The 12807-nt window shown below is 34.8% G+C and overlaps 1 protein-coding gene and 1 long non-coding RNA gene across 9 annotated transcripts in view; one reads left to right on the top strand and one right to left on the bottom strand.

Annotated features, from left to right (window-relative positions):
- Window positions 1-12807, bottom strand: part of LOC122629811 (potassium voltage-gated channel protein Shal) — a 93253-nt gene that overhangs the window by 69631 nt on the left and 10815 nt on the right. The gene's annotated exons all lie outside the window — the stretch shown is intronic.
- Window positions 6162-8445, top strand: LOC122629816. The gene is made up of 3 exons (XR_006327351.1): window positions 6162-6432; window positions 6745-6884; window positions 7186-8445. It is a non-coding gene; the product is annotated as an uncharacterized LOC122629816 (long non-coding RNA).

The raw sequence follows: 12807 nt of genomic DNA, 5'->3' as shown, positions 1-12807 counted from the left end.
ATCACTATAAATATTAAAGAAAAAATATAGAAGAATTTTAAATAAAATTCACAATAATCTCATCTTAAATTAATTAATGATCAATAATTACTAACAGGAGAGGGATATAGAGGAGAAAAAAGAGAAGATAAAGGGAGGGGAAATACATACGTATATAATTGGAGATAATAGTATTAACTGAGCGTACTATTGAAAAAAAGAGAGGAGAAAGAGGAAGTGAGGGCAAATGATGTAGCGTTTGCATTATCAACTCTTAACCCTTTCCACCTTTCTTTATTTTATCGGCGAATGAAAAAGAAGCCACGAGGCGCAAATAAAACGCCACAGCGATAACTAAAAATTTTACGTCCTACGCATTTACCCCGTTTTCAGGGAAGTGCACTTTAACCGTTAGTTCTCACTGAAAAAGTGCATTTTTTCCATCATGCATATCTGCGAGAGCATCATTTAGTAGGTTTTACGTACGTTCTGAACGTAATCATTTTCCAAGTGAACAGTACACTTACATCTTCCTTTCTAGCGACTTATGAAACTACAAATATATTCCGAAATGAAAGAAGAAAATAAAAAAAAAAATAAATTAACAAAGGGAAAAACAATGAAAATTAATTCAACAGATATCGCCTTACTTTTATATTAAAATTCTTTCATTCTCATTATAATGTTGTAACTCTACCAAGCGTACACACACGATCGATAAAAATGTTCTTTAGAAGAGACGTTATTAGCGCGTGTCACCTAACGTTTGTAAAGTACCTCCACTTTCCAAGTGTCCGAGTAAACGAGGAGACCAGAAACAAGGTTGGGATAAAGACGTGAAAAAGAGAGTCATCTCGACGTTCATCAATATCCTCCTTCCCACGAAGTATACTTCTTACTCCGTGGCACAGAGGATATAGACATACATACTATACTGACCTATGTAGAATGTACATATATATGTAAAGAAAAAGGGACACATAAGGCAAGGTACAGAGAAACACGAACATGCTATACCACCTTGTCAAGGGTTGCACCGTCTGTTTACTTCGCTACGACAGTACGTGACGGAAGCAAGTGAGACGAGGGTCACGAAGATAGAATGGAGGATTGGTCCGATCGTCTGGCACCTGCTCGCTTTCAACCATCGAACGAATTCACCATTCATTTCAATTTGTGAGAATTTAAGCCCTCTCTATATAAATACGAGCTTAACTTTTCAATTAATCTTTGAAAAACAAAAGGTTAGACTTTCGAAATTCGACGTGTCGGATAAATAAATTTAAGACGTATAGAAACGTACGACGAAATTCTCGAATTTCTTTCTTTCTTTCTTTCTTTTTACTGGTTCAGCTCGTCGGAAGAATTCAGTGTGTTTACCCAAAAATAAAGGAAAAGACAAGCAACGAATGGAACCGAAGCTGTGGAAAAGGAATACACGGGAAAACGTAAAGAAAGATTACTTCGATCGGCTGGATTTTTCTGTTAGAGCGACAAGCGGATTTGGTACTGAGTTGAAAAGAATCAAAATGTGATAGTATAGATATAACCACGAGCTTCTCCGTTTTTTCACGGTAAATATAAATCATTGTCCTTGGAATTGTATTTTTCTAAAATTATTTACATAAATGATTTTAAGATACTAATTACAATTTAATAAGACAAAAATGAAATGTACGTAAAAGACATAAATATAGATAAACTGTGAACTTCCGCAAACTTATTTACGGTTGATTAATGCTTTTGTTAACTCTTAACTCTTAACTTATAAATAGTACTAATCTCTTCTAATATAAGTTACATAACATTCTTGCTCGCTTTTCGATACGCCTTTTACACGGTTCACATATGACCTTACCAATGCCCTTTTTACAAGGTCTTCTTTCTTTTTCTCCTTTCAGCTAATTAATCTCAAAAATATTTACAATTTATAATGGACAAAATCCTTTATAGTTTTCTACTCGTTTTATTGGAAGAATCTCCTCTATACGTTTATAACGAAAAATAGAGAAGATATGTAAAACAAAGTAACCAGTTCTTTTCGTATTCATCGTCCTTGCAGCGCAGCTCTTTTCAAAGATGTAGACCCTTTTTCGAGTAGATACGCCTTGCGTCATAAATTTTCATCCTCTCTGTATCTTTACTCGCGTACGTCAGTGTGCGATGAGGGATTGAGTGAGAAAAGTACGACGACTAGCGTAGGTAGGTAGGTAGGTAGGTAGGTAGGTAGATAGGTAGGTAGGTAGGTAAGTACGAACTGCGTTCGGCTAATGGAATTTCAGATAATCTCGTTCGTCCGAAGAGGCAGGAAACGAAGCGAAGTGAGCACGACTACAGGCTGACAATCTACAAAATCCGGTTAACTTGAGGGTGAGAATTTTTTAAGCGGTAGTAATTATTGTTTCGTCCGTGTCAAAAAGAAAGTTTTTCCATATAATCGCTTCCTCTCCCGTAGAGAGAAGCTAGCTTTCACTCTGTCGTTCAACGCAGGACTCAATTAAAATCTCGTTTTAGGTGATCAATTTCTTTGCTATAATCTCGCGAAAATTCGATTTACCTACTGGGCCAGCAATCTTGGTACGATCGAATTATATGGGGTGATTCCTTTTACAAAAAAAAAAAAAAAGTCAATCGAAATTGAATATAATTTTTTCCTACAGAGTTTTCCTATCTTCCAAAAATTTGTTCAGGTTTCTTTATTAATTTTTATATCTAACCTATATTTCATGTTTCTATGGTAAAAGGTCAAGGGAAAAAGTGGATCGAAATGAAGGAGTTATAACAAAACTACAAACTCACAGTAATCGTTATCTCGTTGAAGTGTCTTTGATACCATCTGGCATGGAAGCGAGAACTTGGGACGACTCTAAGCTTTGATATGCGAACTTCTTGATTAATCGAATAATCGAGGACCCGTAAAAGCGATTCAAGATGTTTGTGAGAACGATCGATCACCGGGCATAATTAGAATCTAGAAGCAGAGAAGCACGGAACGGCATCCTATCGATGTAATCGTTCTTCCTAAGAATTACAAGTCCAGGTACGTTGTCACTTGACTCATAGTTCAAAAGGATTTGAACGATACCTCGCTTTCTGGTACATTTATTTTTAAGCAAAATTAAAGACTATATAAAATATAAAGTTTACGACATCAATGTAACGCAGTAATATCACGATATGAAAAATTAAATGACACTTGATCACTACTATCTATTCCCCTCTTCTCTCACTCTCTCTCTCTCTCTTTCTTTCTTTTTTCTCTCATTAAGCTGGCTAAAATGTTCAAAACCACCTCAAAAGTTAAAAATGTTAAAAAGTTCGCAACTCGTAATTATGTCGCTACTGAATCCTTTCAGAATTTCCTGGTATGTCTTAATTACAAACTTTAATTACTATCACGAAGAAAAAGCGTTTTTTATTTGATTAAAATCTTTCTTTAATTAATGTCTGTCAATGATGCATACTCTAGGCCATCGTTTCTCAATCTATGGACCGCAAACGAATATTGGACCACGTTGAATTTTTAATGGACTGCGAAATGACCGTTTCTACCTTGCGCCAAAGAATGAAAAATGATTAATTTGTTAAAGATTTTCAAAAAGTCCTCGTAAAATATTTTTACGTGTGCAAGAATGACAATCGTATCTTTAAAGTAATATATAGTGACTACAGTCTACCTGGTTTTTTAAAATTTTATGTCATAAATTTAGGTTATAGAAATATATTGGGCGGCACAACAACAAAATTGAGAAACGCTGCTCTAAGCTTTATATCGGCGTACTTTACCGAACCAGAAGCGATCTAATATATCATCGTTTAATTGTCCTCTCTTTTCCTCTCTTTTTCTCTTCCCTCCTTTCCCCTCTCTTTCTCGTTACCGCTGCCAACATGATTGATTACTAATCAGTTTTAACAGTGAAAGTTGATGAAGGAGCGATCGAAATTACAATTATAAATATTCACCGATGTAATTTCGTTGCTATTGGGGATATTGATACTGGTCTTGGACAATTATTAGACACGATTATGATTAAATGGTGTACTCTCTGAAAACTACTTAACGAAGTAGATTTAATTCCAAATAAATAAAATTAAAGTAAATTTATGTGATATAATCATTTGAAAATTTATCTACGATCTAATATTTTTGTTACAGAAATTAATTAAACGTTTAGTCTGAAAATTACGAAGGGATCTAATCACGTTGGTAAATCAAAGACATTCTAAAAAAAAATTTTCTTTAACCATGCGATGCAAATACGTACATTGATATTGTTTTCAACAATGGTACAAATACAAAGGTAGAAAAACGGTCTGTAGCATAGAACGGTATTACGTGCATGTAAACTGTGCAAATACACGCAATCAGTTACGCGTTGATACGAGGATCGCGGTAGCCCATTCATAAAAGCGCAAACTACAATTTCGTGTCAGACGGAAGGTCTTGCCATGCTAAAATATCGCACGAACTTTCTCTACTTTGAATCTAACACAACCGATCTCTGTCTAGATACGTACATACATACGTCTATCGCAAATACGAAGAAATTTACTGAACGCCTTGCTCTAAAGATTCAAAATATCTAAGAAACTTTAAACCTCTTATAACACCAGTATAATTTAGCGAAGGGAAAATCTAGAATTGGTGAAAAAAAAAGATTTAATACGCAAGTGTTGTAATCGTTTGGATTAATTTATTCTGAGTGATCTGTTATCATCCAATGTATTGTTTGAATAGAAACATCTATATAGTTCAACGTGTGTTGAATAAAGTCGAATAACGTACCGGTTCCTTCTTCGTTTAACGCTAATGTTGAAAAGTTTTTGCCATAACGATAACGGCCCAAGCATTTACCGGTCGAGATCATAGATTCCGTCGTAACAATGTAATTAGTTCTACCGCGAAAAGGTAACGATAACGGCTATCGTAATCCCATTCACACGACCTAAAATGTATGCACTATCGTATAAGCGTCACGGTGTGCACGCAACATTTTACTACGCTTGGTTAAGATGATCGCGATAATTGATTAAGTTCGAGAGCAATTAAGAAGAAGTTTCCGTATAGAGCTCTCTCTCTCTCTCTCGCCCTTTCTCTCTCGCCCTTTCTCTCTCTCCCTCTCCTCTCTCTTGTTCCCTTTTCGCTATGACCAATTATGGTAATGAAGCTGACAATTAATATTGAGTTTACATAGAAGATAAGACACGGAATGACTTCCCCCTTAATGCGAATCGTGCGTGTTCGAAGATGATCGGTGTGAAATTTACTAAAAGTTAAAACTTCCTTTAGAATTTTGAAATAAATTTCATTTTATCATTGATATTGTTAAATTAAAGCGAATCTAATTCGCATTGCGCGAAAAATTCAAAGAAACACAGAAGAAATAAAGTACGAACATCGAGAGGGAACAAAGTTAACGTAAGTTTTGTTAACAGTATTAGGTTTAAAAGTCATTGTCATTCCTCTCATATCTCAAAAGAACTTTTTGTCGCACCCTAGGGTCTTCTGACTTATCGTACTCGTAAAAAATCGTCGGATACAAAGAAATCTCATTTAGTAAAAGTATCTTTAAAATTTCGTGTATTCCTAAAAATTCTTATATTGTATAATTCATGATTCTTTGTGATCCATGAACACACCACCGATCGACCTCGAGAGAGATTCATAAAATTTTCGAACGTAATTGAAATCTCTTCATATTGCAATCTCTTTCTCTTTCTTCTTTTTCTCTTCCATAACTTTTTGTTAGAAACTACGATGCTACCGAAAAAAAAAAAGTACAAACCTCTTTTATCGACAATAGAACGTATGCACAAGCTTTAATTAAATTTACGTGCGCGATACGTAATATGAATGAAATAGAAAACGTATCTCGACAGACGTAAGTTTTCCGCTCTTTTTGAATCAAAGGAAACCATATCACCTACAAGGTGTTATACCATAAAGAGAGGCGGAAGCGAGAACATCTTCTTTTTATGTTTCTTTCAGTAACGCTGCAAGATTGGACTCGAGCCAAAAACTCTCTTTTCCCTCCAGAGTTAAAGATACTAAAGAGGAAGAAAATATAGAAACGGATATTACGACTGGAAGTTAAAACGATAAGTGAACGTTAAAACTATATATTTTTACAAATTAGTAGCAGAGAGAGAGATAATTTGAAATTATGGTAGCAAAAATTGAATATACAAAATGAAATATGTAGGAATTTTCGAAAATAATTTTCTCTTCTAGCGATAAGAAGAAATTAAAACCGTTGTACAATTTGCAGCTCGCTGAACGCGCTCATATCGGGGAAAATTTCGAAGCCAAAGCGATTATTGAAAAAATTTTGAACGATGCTTTCATATTTCATTGTGACACCACTCGTTTCTCACCGATTTCCCACGAAGAGGGAGAACAATCGATTTTAGAGAGGCGGAACCATAATCCGTAAGGACAAATAATGACAAAGGGTAATCATAGTGCAAATAAATAGAAAGCGAAACGTCAAATCGTAGGCAGTGATCGTTTAAATATCAGCTCCTATGGAATTTAAAACATCAATTGTATTTATTGTTGATTATCAATATATCAACGAGATTAGTACTACTCGATTACATTATAATCAATAACAAATAAATATCTGTAATCTTAAAATTATTATCTACTTTTGTATGTTTGTGTACGATTTAATTAAAAGCCATTTTCAATATCATACATACACGAAATGCAAGATTAATAAAAATATAAAAAGCATGAGATAACAAAATTTCCACTTCGTTAAGGTCAAGATCGTTCTCAAAACAACATAAAACGACCTATGAAGTGTCAATGGAAGCTGTCATCGTTTACAAGGTTGGAAAAATAAACAAACCTCTGCTGACCTAGACGGAATATTCCGGACGAATTATATCGGTCGGAGTTGGTACGTCAAACGCTAAAATTTTTAACAGTACTTCGCTCGTCCTTTGATCTCTTGCAATTAATCAAAATTTATTTTATTTATATATACTTTATAATATATTTGATAAATTTATTTTATTTATATATGTAATATTTTATCAATTTATTATTTATATATCAAGTACATTAACGTATTAATGAATTTTTATACAAAGATTATATTTTGAAAATATTCAATTTATTCTTGGCAATAATTTTAACAATAACAATTTCTTCATGGATGATTTTTAAAGAAAAAAAAAATGATCGAACATTTTTTTCAGAGTTAGAAGAACAACAAAATCTAAAAGAGCAACAACAGAAAGAGATGATACTTAGAGGAAACACGAACGTTTTCACGAAGATGCTACTCACCTAATTCCGTCAGCGATGACCTACGTTTGGAAAATTGGAGAAACGCCAGGAGGTTCCTACCGAAGGAAGATTCAAAGGGATGACATTGTTCGGAGTAAATTCGAAGAAAAGGAAGAAAAACAGGCGCCGAAATGGAAAGGGACCGCATATAAGTCGTTAAAATCGTCCGATGCGATGAAAACTGACAAGAATAGAAATCTTGAAAATCGAGCGATTACTTCGGATTTAAAAAGAATAGAACTCTTGAAAATCGAACGATTAGTTCAAATTTCTTACTAAATTTACGGCCGTAATGACAATTTAAATCACACCAAGCGGATTCTGCAGTCATTACTTACGATAAGTCGACGATATTTTATAATCACAGCCTCGTGATTTTTTCATCAGAATTCTTTCACCAAGTACTTCGATTAAGTTGAAAAAATTAGATCTTTTCTCGAAAGTATCTATTCATATAAAAAATAATATAACAGTAATCTATTCGCTGGAGTTATTAACATTATGTACCATTTTTGTGCATATAATTTTCTTTAATAAGAAAAGTTTCAGCTATATAGGAGACGAGAAATTGCAGAGAAAATTAAGAACTTCATCTCATTCTCCCTATTTCACCAAGAAGGAAAATTGAAAATTGATCCTATCGTAAAGGAAAGAAAAATTCACAATCGGGTGTATTGTAATCCAGGAAACATGTTGTGAGATTCAAGTCGAAAAATGAAGGGAGAGAGAGAGAGAGAGAAAGAGGAAGAGGGAGGAAGGAATAGAACGAATAAAGAGAAGAGTGAATTTCCATTGGTAACGAGAAAAGCCCTTGCACAAAGTTAGGATCATAATCGAGGGACGGTCTTAGTGCTATACAACTGGGTCACTCTAGTCGAAGTAACTTATACATACATTCCCACGTATCTACATCGTAACGTCCACCAAAACTTTCCGACGGTCACTGTATATACTTGCTAGTAATAATTATTATCACAAATAAATATCTCGAGCTAATGAAACGACTGAATATTTTAATTATCAAGAAAAAGATCTCTCTCCTTCAATTCGAACGACAACTATTACAATAATAGTCATGCTTCGTATTTGAAGTGTGGTTCGTAATATGACGATCGACGAACATTTAATGAGTATTTTACTTCCTTACAGTATGAGGAAGTTCAACTTCGAGAAACGAGTCTTATCGTTTAGAACGGTAACAAGTTTTCCTCTGTAAATTGAACTAATTGTAAGTAAAACAAGAAGATATCATAATTATACGTAATAGAACTTGATTATCGACCTAAATGTAACTCGATATATTAACATCGTATCGTTTGTAAAAATTCTGACGATTGATATATTTTATTATATAGGAAGTAGAAAAATCGGTAGGGTCTCGTTCATTTTCATTTCCGAACTTCGTCGTTTCGCTCAGACGAATTCGGAAGGTACGCTACGATAGAATAGAACATTTGTCATTATTTTTATTTCCACGCGATTTGGCCCCACCCAAAACGACCTTCTATACGAGGCGGCCAAGCAAATCGATAGAGACATGGAAGGTGGAAGGCCATGGAAGATTCTATGGGTTGAATTGAACTGGTCCAGAAGGTTAGAAAAGAAGAGGAAGATTGACGTAAAATGACGACTCTCTGAGACCTCTTCTGAACGAATGACTGTCGTTTCAATCGTTGGCACCGTTCAACGAATAGCTTGTTTGTTGTTTTTTTCTTTCCTTTATCAGAAAAACTCGGAGTTACGCGACTGTATTATTTTTCGTATTTGAGAACGAGGGCCAAGGGTAAAACAAGAATAAACTGTGATGCATGTGTGTGCGTGTATGCGTGCCGACGTAACTAAACAAATCTGTCTTCGGGTCAAGGACGAAGGAAAGGACCATCTCGGTAATCCGTAAGACAAATTTTTTTTCATCACTCGTAAGACGCAACAGTTGTACTACATTATCCCGATCTAGTAAAATATAAACAATTTGTAGCATCACCAAAGACAAAAAAGAAAAAGAGGAATTCTCTTTGTCTAAAGAGAATATTATCGATATTTATTATTTCGTTTTCGCGTATTTCATCTTGATTTTCGAAATAAATTCCTCGGAATTTTCAAACTGATTTCGTGGTTATACAATTTTTGACATAGTCGAACGAAACTATTAATAGAATCATACAACGCTATTTTTACACGAACGATTTATTTGCATGAGTCCTACAAACTCACAACGAAACTTATTTATTTTTCTCACATATTTTTACGAGAGGACTTTCTTCTGTCTTCATTGCGAATCATAAAAATGAACTTCCAAAGGGGCAGTCTTTTCTCGAACGTGCTACGGAAATTTTGCAATGTTATTTATAGTCGCATCAACTTTTATTATCGCGAGTTTTACATTCCCCGATCGATCGCGAAAAAATATTATATTCTGCTCGTGCCTGCTTCGCGATAAAACGTATACGATCTTGATAACTCTAGCAAATAATTCGTTCGAGTTATCATCCCCGACATATAGGTATAAAGCTACGTACATATACATATCGTAGAATCAAATCGATATTTCATGATTTCATTGAAAGGTTTTCTCGATTCAAACGGGCCAACTATGCCTATATATTCATCATTGACAATGAGACATTAGCGATTGAAATCGCCATAATGTTCATAGTACGTAACGTCGATAGGAAAAGACCAGTGATCGATCGTAACGTCACGACTCACGAGTTCATTCTTGCGCGAAAGCTATTGACGTTCGCATCTAATATCATCGCTCTTTCTCCCTCGTGAAACGCAACGCTATCGACTATCTCCTCGACAATGTCGAATAACGTCGATGTTCGCACCCTTTTCATACTATCGGAATAGACTACCCCTGCCATTCTTCTGCACCCTTCTAGGCAGCTTGTCTTCTATCTTCCACGGAATATTATTTGCAGCAATGACTGAGAATTTTCGATGACTAGACGTTATCATCATAGAGTAACAGTTTCATCATAATGATTATATTGACATAAGTATTATAATACGAATTAATAATAATTACTCCTTGCACGTGCTGGACAATGGTTTTTCTATAAAATTATATATATATATATATATATATATATATATATATATTATACAGCGTTTATTGAATGCTTGCAATAGATTAGATAAGACAGCCATTGTGATAGAGAATCTCATTTAAAATCGAATTCGTTCTTGAAGTCAAACGTGGATTGCGGTCGCGAAATAAAATATGATGGCCTTTGCAATAACGACGAGTCAAGTGTAATAAAGAAAAAAGAGGCGATGCAATTTGCACGCAAAGGTATGGTCGATATGGTCGGAAGATTTTAGAGGGCCTGTCGATTACATTATTGCCATCGATACTTATGTTAGAATATGTTCATAGATGAGCTCGTCTCGCGATGCGCTTATTTCGTTACAACGAAATATTAAATCTTCATAGTTATTACGCTATTTACGTAATCCATCTAACGGATCTTAACAGATTCTCGCACATTTTGTCGGATTAAATTTCGCGCAACTTACGACGAGAGTTCTCAAGTTCCGCGAAATTGCTCGATTATATTTTTCATTAATAAACACGTTCATTAACGTTAATTTAAATTACGTCGCGTGTCATGTTATCGTGTATCATATTCGGCAAAATATCCAATGTGCGAAGTATAATTCATAATAGAAAATTCCAACTCGAATAAGGTTGCCTTACGAGGAGAATTAACGCGCCTACTCGTAGTAAATACGATAGCTACGTGTGCGTAAATTATACACGAACGCTTCCCCAAATTCATGCTGATAATTTGCATCGAAAGTTCTCTAAAATTTTACTGATTATTTATTCTCTATTCGCAGATACATAATGCACGTAATTTCAACGGGAGCGGCATTTCGCATTCATAATATTCAACGTTTCCCATAACCATGCAGCCGTTATAATTCAGTAAATCTGACTTTACAACTTTTACCAATCGACACTCGATTTTCTGCTCACAAAGAACGCTTTCGGCGAGAGGGCCGAGTGAATCAAAAGTTATTTGAAGGTGCACCATATAGGTACATACGCAAAGTCGAACGAATGATTGTGCCGATGATCGAGTTACGTTGAAAAATAAATTAATTTCTCGGAAAAAGCGTGCTAATGGAATTTCTCTTCCTCTCTTTTCTCAGAATCCCACGAACGACATAGCTGATTTCTAAAACCGCTGTTTTTTTAACTCCACTGTCACAGTCATTGGATTTTTAATAAATTTCTTTCTACTTAATAAATGTGATAAATCTTATAAGGTAATGAAAAGGAAAAGAAAAAAGAACGAAAGTTTCTCGTTTCTCTTGATCGCAACTTGGTACCCAAAGCTTCTCAACGTTTTCTTGAGTTCATGAATTACGCATCGTGTTCCGTTTATACACCACGGTTCTAGCGAATAATCGTATATCGTGGATACGTCAGGCTATCGCAATCGTGTTTGAATAAATCTGCTCGAAAGCTGCTCGACTTATTTACACCCAAGTACCTAGTGTGTCAAAAAAGAATCAATCGAATTTTATTCGTTCTCTCATAACAAAATTCTATACATTATTTCGAAAACTTAGTCAATTGATCGAAAAAATCAATTTTTATGTTTCATATCAAAAAAAAATCTTATTTATTCTTTGTCCACAACGAAAGCTTTCTTTACGCGCAAAGCCATTGGATGACCTTTTACGACTAAATGGAATAGGTCGAAGGGCGTATTCATCCGGATAGAGGTTGGATATAAATCACATACCCTCTCTCTTTCTCTCTCTCTCTCTCTCTCTCTCTCTCTCTCTCTCTCTCTCTCTCTCTCTCTCTCTCTCTCTCTCTCTCTCTCTCTCCTTTTACCCCTCTTCAACTTGAGAGATAGGAACCTTCCGTTGACGTCTTGGTGAAACGACTAGAAATACGAAAGATATTTCCTAGCGTGTGCATGGATAAAGAAGGAATAAGGGTGAGAGTAGGAAACAGTAGAGAGGGAAAGAAAAAACGAAGATTGGATATCGGACCGACTCGATGTACGAAATCCCCGCAGGCTTTATATTTCCGGAAATTTTTTAGGAAATCCACCCTAGTCGAGAAAAAAGGATAAGTATTAAATCAATAGGAAAAGCGAGAACGAAAACACACCAAGGGAGAAATCAAACGATCCATCGTAACGATAAAAAAAAATGTGTACGCATAATATATACATATGTACACGTATTGTAACAATTCGCTTATTTAACATTAAATTAATAGAATAAAATAAAAAGAAGAATCATTATTTGTACAGTGACTGCTAAAGAAAATTCAAGGATTGAAAAAGAAATTTGAACAACGTGTAATACGATATTTTCAGAAATCTAAAATCTACGAAATTTCCTAATAAGTTTTACACAATTTCCGATTTCTATCTTGATAATAACGGTCGAACATAACACTCCTATCAATCGTGTTTTCTACTTTTTCGTTGGTTCGGTAATTCATCATATATCTCGAAATCTAATTTAAATTTTCTACACTCAATCAATCCTGAATCAAT

Source organism: Vespula pensylvanica, chromosome 6 (assembly GCF_014466175.1).
Source record: "Vespula pensylvanica isolate Volc-1 chromosome 6, ASM1446617v1, whole genome shotgun sequence".
NCBI classification, from domain to species: Eukaryota; Metazoa; Arthropoda; class Insecta; order Hymenoptera; family Vespidae; genus Vespula; species Vespula pensylvanica.
The sequence above is the reverse complement of the archived record's forward strand: the minus strand, read 5'-3'. Positions and strand labels throughout refer to the sequence as shown.